Source organism: Mobula hypostoma, unplaced genomic scaffold (genome assembly GCF_963921235.1).
Source record: "Mobula hypostoma unplaced genomic scaffold, sMobHyp1.1 scaffold_53, whole genome shotgun sequence".
Taxonomy (NCBI): Eukaryota; Metazoa; Chordata; class Chondrichthyes; order Myliobatiformes; family Myliobatidae; genus Mobula; species Mobula hypostoma.
The window spans coordinates 233,335-240,976 of NW_026948211.1; positions in this window are offsets into that span (position 1 = coordinate 233,335).

Here is a 7,642-nt window from a genome sequence, read left to right on the forward strand (position 1 = left end):
TCTGACTAACTCTTCTTTCAGTTAGTCCTGACGAAGGGTCTCGGCCCAAAACGTCGACTGTACCTCTTCCTAGGGATGCTGCCTGGCCTGCTGCGTTCACCAGCAACTTTGATGTGTATTCCTTGGTTAATGTGGCCACCAGGGATGGAGTGAGACACTGACTTACAATGGCCACTGTTGCACATAGAATCTATGGCGAAGAAACAATCCCGGGATCGAGTGTGTTATTGATTGTAATAACAGTATCTTAAATTTGTGTTTTATATAATCTTGTGTATTGTAAATATGTTTTAGTTCTAATCATCTTGTCATTGAATAAACTACTGTATATATATATTCTGATACACATACACAGATACATGTGTGTTTTGGGGAGGAGGGGTGAGGGGTTTGGGAGGAAGAGGAGTGTTGGTACGAGGAGTGGACTGATGAGATGGTGACCGTGTCGAAGTCAATAGGGGACGAAAAGGGGAGGAGAGAGTTCCTGTCACAAACTGGTGGTGACGTGGATCAGATAGAGTCGGGGTGAGGAGGAGTGAAACGACAGGAAGGGAGCGGGAGGGATGGGACCAGGAAGGAGGGAAAGTGATGGGATGAGCTGGAAGGGGATGTGATGGGACGGGAAGGGAGGGGAAGTTGCAGGACCAGGAAAGAGGGGTCTGATAGGACAGGGTGGGCAGGAACAGGATGGGGAGTGTGGAGGAAGGGTGGGTGGTTTCAATCCTTCGCAAATAAGACGGACGGCAAGAAGGGGGGGTGCGGACGGGGGAAAGGGGGAGCAAGGGGTCGAGATGCGATCAGGGCTGATGGGACGGAGAGTTGAGTGTCTGAACGGAGGGAGAGAGGAGAGACTCACTCAACGACAGAGGGAAGGGATTGGTTGAGGGAGTGAAATTTCCCATCGGAAAACGTTCACCACCCAGGATGTGGTGGGTGGCGGGAGAAAGGACAAGGGAACAGAGAGGGAAGGGTGTCAGGAGTGACGGGGTGAGTAGGAGAGAGACTCACTGGGTAACAGAGAGAGAGAGAGAGAGAGAGGGTGATGAGGAGAGGCGAAAATTGGCATCGCAAAATGGCAGACAACCAGTGTAAGTTGCACACCATTGAGGTGGCGGGGAGAGGAAAGAGAGGGGAGGGAGGGAAGGTGTTTGCGAGTGATGGGATGGGAAAGGGGTTGACAAGATGGTCAGTGTGAGGGAGTGACACACTTCGTGGAGGAAGTGGGAGGGAGGGTCACACACTCTCACAAAATGGCTGTCGGCAGAAGGTTAAATGGAGAGTCGGGAGAGCAGGGGTGGGGCGGAGGGATGAGGAGTTGAGATTGAATCAACAGGGAGGGAAGTGAGTGGAAGGTGAGGAAAAGGGTGTGCTTCATTCTACGATGCTGGGGGAGCAGTTGTCAATGATAACCATCACAAAATGGCCGCCAGACAGGGTGAGACGGGCGGTGATAGAGGGGACAGAGAGCGGAGTGTTTCAGGCGTGACCGGGTGCCGAGGGTGGAAGAGAACGACTCGTAACAAGGGAGCTGGAACTGTGGGGTACCCACGGGGAGGAATGTGACTACGGGAAGAGGCTAGCACCCTTATCCTCCCCACCCCCCACAACCCTGTCTCCAAAATCCCGCATTGATTTTTCTTTCAGGCTACTCGGCCCAAATCCTTCGGGCTGTCCCGTGGAGCGGGGAACGTGTCGTCACTGGGGCCTGTCAGACGCCGGTTTGCTGGAGAAGATGGAGGCGAGGCCCAGGGGTGCAGGCTGGTTAGCGTGGATCACCACCATTCTCTGCATTGGGGGAGAGGGATCAGATTGAGGAGGGGAGGGGAGAAAGAGAAGGTGAGGAGAGGAGACGGGATCCACTACCCACTTCCTCAGCCTCTCTCTCCCTCCGTCCCCTCTCTCCATCCCCCGCTGTCCCTCCATCTCTTCCCCCCACCTCTCTCTCCCCCTCCCTATCCTCCTCTCCCCACCCCTTTCATTCCATTTCTGCCCCCATCTCTCTCTCTTACTCCCTCCCGTCTCTCCCCACCCTCCTTCCATCTCCCATCTCTCCCACCCACGTCCCATCCCCCGCCGCCCACCCCCCGGTGCACAGGAAGATCCCACTCACACCGGAGGCCGCGCGGCTCAGCACTGGAGGTTCCCGCAGTTGATGATGGCCGTGAGGATGGACATCACCAGGGAGACCAGGCAGTTCACCTGCAAAATCACCGTCACCCCGCTCACCAACCTCTGCCAGAGGGAGAGAGGGAGACATGGGGTGAGAGAGGGAGAGGAGGGGCTCGGGCCGGGGAAGAGAGAGACAGAAGAGGGGGAGAGAGGGTAGGGATGGGAGCGGGAGTGTGGGGTAGGCGGAGGTGGGAGACCCAGACGGGGAGGAAGAGACTGGGGGGCGATGGGTGAGGAAGAGAGGGGGTGGGTGGGAGAGAGATGGGGAGAAAGAGGAGAGGGGGCACAGAATAGTTGATAGAGGGAAAGTCAGACCGGGCAGAGAGAGGGAGGAGACTGAGTGGTGGGAGACAGAGGGTAGAGAGAGGGGGGAGGGAAATGTGAGAGGCAGGAGATGAGAGAGGTCGGACAGGGAGGGAGAGAAAGGTGGAGAACGCGGGGGGGGGGGGAGAGACGGAGACGGAGAGGGATGAGGGACAGAGATTGGTGAACGAGGTAAAAGAGGGAGAGGGGTGGAAAATCGAGAAGGATGAGGGACAGAGCGGGGTGAAAGAGGGAGAGGGGAGAGAGGGGGTGAGAGACGGAGAGGGGGAAAGGGGGGTGAAAGACAAAGTTGAGCAGACAGGAGAGATAGAGTGCGGGACAGAAGGGGAAAGTTGAGAGTGTGAGAGAGAAGAGGGGCAGTTTCGAGGGAGGGGTCAGAGGGGAAGAGATAGTGAGGGGGGAGTGAAGAGGGAGAGGTGGCCGGTAAGAAGGAGGAGGGGGAGAGTTTGGGGAATGGGATAAAGTCGGGGGAGAGGGAAGGAGCGCGTTGGGTGGGGAGAGAGGGGGAGTGTGGGAGAGGGAGATGTGTTTACAAGTGTCGGGGGGAGTGGAGAGAAATCTCTGTTAACTCCTGTCTCAGGAATGTAGCTTTCTCTTCACGGAACACACCAGGTTTTGGGTGACGGTTCCCTGAAAGTGGGGTGACGGGGAGACTGGGCGGTGAAGGCGGCGTTCGGCATTCCCACCATCGTCGGACCGGACACCGGGAACAGGAGACCGGAGCTCCCGGGGATTTACGGGGATGTCGCCGGGACTGGAGGGGCTGTGTTACGGAGAGAGGTCGGGAGGTTTGGGAATTTATTCCCGGGAGTGTCGGGGTGACCTGACAGGGATGTGTAAAACCACCAGGGGCACAGACAGGGTGAATGAACACAGACTTTTCCCCCAGGGTCGGGAAATCGAGAACCAGAGGGCGCAGGTTTTAGAGATTTAATAGGGGACCCCGAGGGGAAACTGTTTCACCCAGAGGGTGGCCCGTCTGTGGAAGGAGCTGCTGGGGGAGGGGACGCTACAACCGAGGGGAGGGAGGGTTCTGAGGGAGCTTGACGTGGAGGGAGGGAGTGCTACCGGGAGGGAGGAAAGCGTCGTGGGAGAGGGGAAAGGCCGAGTGGAGATCTCCGGGGGTTGAGGGGGGCTGAGGGCTGGTTCGCCAGTGTGTTGGGGGTGGGGGCGGCACCCGGTGTAGCAGTACCCGATGCAGGGGAAGACCCGGGCGTTCAGCGAGTACAGGATGACGGCGGGAGTGCAGGCGAGAGCGCAGATCACATTCGCGACCAGGCAGGCGATGGTCTGTCGCAGAGAGAGAGAGAGAGAGAGAGAGAGAGAGAGAGAGGGCGGGAACAGAGAGAGAGAGAGAGAGAGAGAGAGTGAGGAGCGGACAGAGAGAGAGAGAGTGAGGGGGGGCAGAGAGAGAGAGATAGACTGAGAACAGACAGAGGGACGCGGGTGGGGAGGGACAGTGATGGGAGAGAGAGATAACGGACGGGGGGGAATGGACGGAGAGAGAGAGACTGGAAAGGAGGAGAGCGGCGAGAGGAAGGCAGGAAAACGAAAGGAAGAGAGGATAGGAACAAGGAGGGAGAGAAAGAGAGATAGAGAAATTGGAAGGGAGAGGAGAGAAAGGTGAAAATGGGGAGGGGTGAGAGAGTGTGAATGAAGGGAGGAGGGACAGAAAGGGATAAAGCCTGAGATGGGATGAGAGGGGAGGGAAAGAGGGGGATGGGATGGGGGGATGGGATGAGGGGGAGATGGGATGAGAGGGGTAGTGAAAGAGGGGGGAGGGAGAGAGGGGGAGGGGAGAGAGGGGGCAGGAGAGGGGGGAGGGGGAGAGAGGAGGAGGGAGAGAGGGAGGGGCGGAAAAGGAGAAGGGGAGACAGAGCGACAGAGAGGGAGAACGTGGAAAGGGAGAAGTAGAGGGAGACAGAGCAAGGAGACAGAGACCGAGAGGACGGCAGAGGGGCAGTGGGAATGTAGAGGGGCGAGTGAGAGAGAGAACGTGGAAGCAGAGAGAGGCGTGGAAAGACAGGAGCGGGCGAGAGAGGAAGAGAGAGGGGGAGGAGTTGGAAAGGAAGGGGGAGAGATAGAGGGGGGGGAGCGAGAGAGGTGGAATGGGAGGAGAGCCAGGGAGGGGAAGAAAGAAAATAGAGAGGGAGGGGGCTGGAGACAGAGAGAGAGAGAGAGAAAGAGCGAGGAGATTAACAGAGAGAGGGAGAGTGGAAAGGCAGAGGGGCGAGTGCGAGCGGGGGGGGTGAAGAAAGTGAAAAGGGAGAGAGGGAGGGGGAAACAAAGGGAAGGAGAGGGAGGCGGAAAGGGCGGAGGAGAGACGGGTGGAGAGAGAACTGGAAAGGGAGGGGGCGAGTGACGGGGATGAGGATGAAGGGGAAAAAGTTGAAAAGGATGGCAGCGAGTGGGAAGGGGGGAGAGACAGAGTGGAAAGGGAGATGCGGGTTGGTCGTCCCAGGGATAGAAAGAGAAGTGGGAAAGAGATAGGGGAGAGACAGGGGAAGTGAAAATGGAGGGGAGACGGGGAGACCCAGAGGGGGAGAGAGAGAGAGGGGGAGCGTGAGAGGGCCAAGAGAGAAAAGACAGGAGCGGACAGAGGTAAAGGGAGAGGGTGTACAGGAGGGATGAAGAAAAGGGGGAGAGATGGAGATCAGGGAAAAGGGAGGGAAAGAGAGAGAGGGAACAGTCGGAGAGAGAGCAGGAAGAGGAGGAAGAGATGGCGGGTGAGAGACACGGCGATGGGGGATAAAGAGAGGGGGAAAGAGAGAGCGGGAGGGAGGGAGAGAGAGAACGAACACGAAAGGGAACCGTGTGCGGTAAAGCTCCCGGTGTGTGGGAGCGGGGGGAACCGGAGACCGGGAACCGTAAACCCACCGTGGATTTGTTCGGCGACTGGCGAACGGCCATGATCAGCATCCCAGCCACTGTGGACTGAATAAACAGGGGTCAGACACACAACTCTGACTCCCTCCCTCCTGCCCTCCTCGCCGCTCTCCCGCCGCTCTCCCTCAGCCCTCCCTCCTGCCCCTCCTGGGTTCCGGCCCGAAACGTCAAACCGACCTTTTCCCATGGATGCTGCCCGACCTGCTGAGTTCCTCCGGCGCGTTGTGACTCCTGCCCTCCTCGCCGCTCTCCCTCCGCTCTCCCTACCCTTTCCCTCAGCCCTCCCTCCTGCCCCTCCTGGGTTCCGGCCCGAAACGTCGACCGATCTTTTCCCACTGATGCTGCCCGACCTGCTGAGTTCCTCCGGCGCGTTGTGACTCCTGCCCTCCTCGCTGCCTCTCCCTACCCTTTCCCTCAGCCTCTCCACCTCCCCCCTCCGCCCTGCTCCTCCTCGCAGACCCGCCTCTGCCCGAGGGGGTGGGGGGAGCCCCCACTCACGATGACTCCGGTCCACCAGGGGGCGCCCACCAGCATGGCGTAGCCCAGCCGCCAGCGGGCGGTGAACAGCATGAGGAGGCGGAGCAGAGCGCTGGAGACCCCCGAGGCCATCTGTCCGAACTGCGGGGCAGAGACAGACAGAGCGGAGGGAGAGGGGAGTGGAGAGGGACAGGGGACTCGGGGTACGAGGGTCGGACACGCACCGTGAACGGCGGGGAGCGTCGAGGGACAGGGGAACTCGGGGTACGAGGGTCGGACACGCACCATGAACGGCGGGGAGTGTCGAGTGACAGGGGACTCGGCGTAGGAGGGTAGGACATGCACCGAGAACGGTGGGGAGTGTCGAGGGACAGGGGAACTCGGGGTACGAGGGTGGGACACGCACCGAGAACGGCGGGGAGTGTCGAGTGACAGGGGGGACTCGGGGTACGAGGGTGGGACACGAACCGTGAACGGTGGGGAGTGTCGAGGGACAGGGGGATCTCGGGATACGAGGGTGGGACACGCACCGTGAACGGTGAGGAGTGTCGAGGTACAGGGGGACCTCAGCGTACGAGGGTGGGACACGCACCGTGAACGGTGGGCAGTGTTGAGGGACGGGGGTCTCGAGGTACGAGGGTCCGACACGCACCGGGAACGCCGGGGAGCGTCGAGGGACAGGGGGACTCGGGGTACGAGGGTGAGACACGTACCGTGAACGGGGGGGAGTGTCGAGGGACAGGGGGACCTCGAGGTACGAGGGTGGAACACGCACCGTGAACGTTGGGGAGTGTCGAGGGACGGGGGGACTCGGGGTACGAGGGTCGGACACGCACCGTGAATGGTGGGGAGTGTCGAGGGACATGGGGTCTCGGGGTACGAGGGTGGGACACGCACCGTGAACGGTGGGGAGTGTCAAGGACAGGGGGACTCGGGGTACGAGGGTGGGACACGCACCGTGAACGGTTGGGAGTGTCGAGGGACATGGGGTCTCGGGGTCCGAGGGAGGGACACGCACCGTGAACGGTGGGGAGTGTCGAGGGACAGGGGGACTCGGGGTACGAGGGTGGGACACGCACCGTGAACGGTGGGGAGTGTCGAGGGACGGGGTGGACTCGGGGTACGTGGGTGTGACACGCACCGTGAACGGTGGGGAGTGTCGAGGGACAGTGGGACTCGGGGTACGAGGGTCGGACACGCACCGTGAACGGTGGGGAGTGTCGAGGGACGGGGGGGTCTCGGGGTACGAGTATCGGACACGCACCGTGAACGGTGGGGAGCGTCGAGGGACAGGGGACACGGGGTACGAGGGTGTGACACGCACCGTGAACGGTGGGGAGTGTCGAGGGACAGGGGGACTCGGGGTAAGAGGGTGGGACACGCACCGTGCACGGTGGCGAGTGTCGAGCGACAGGGGACTCGAAGTACGAGGGTGGGACACGCACCGTGAACGGTGGGGAGTGTCGAGGGACAGTGGGACTCGGGGTACGAGGGTCGGACACGCACCGTGAACGGTGGGGAGTGTCGAGGGACGGGGGGGTCTCGGGGTACGAGTATCGGACACGCACCGTGAACGGTGGGGAGCGTCGAGGGACAGGGGACACGGGGTACGAGGGTGTGACACGCACCGTGAACGTTGGGGAGTGTCGAGGGACAGGGGGACTCGGGGTAAGAGGGTGGGACACGCACCGTGCACGGTGGCGAGTGTCGAGCGACAGGGGACTCGAAGTACGAGGGTGGGACACGCACCGTGAACGGTGGGGAGTGTCGAGGGACAGGGGACCTC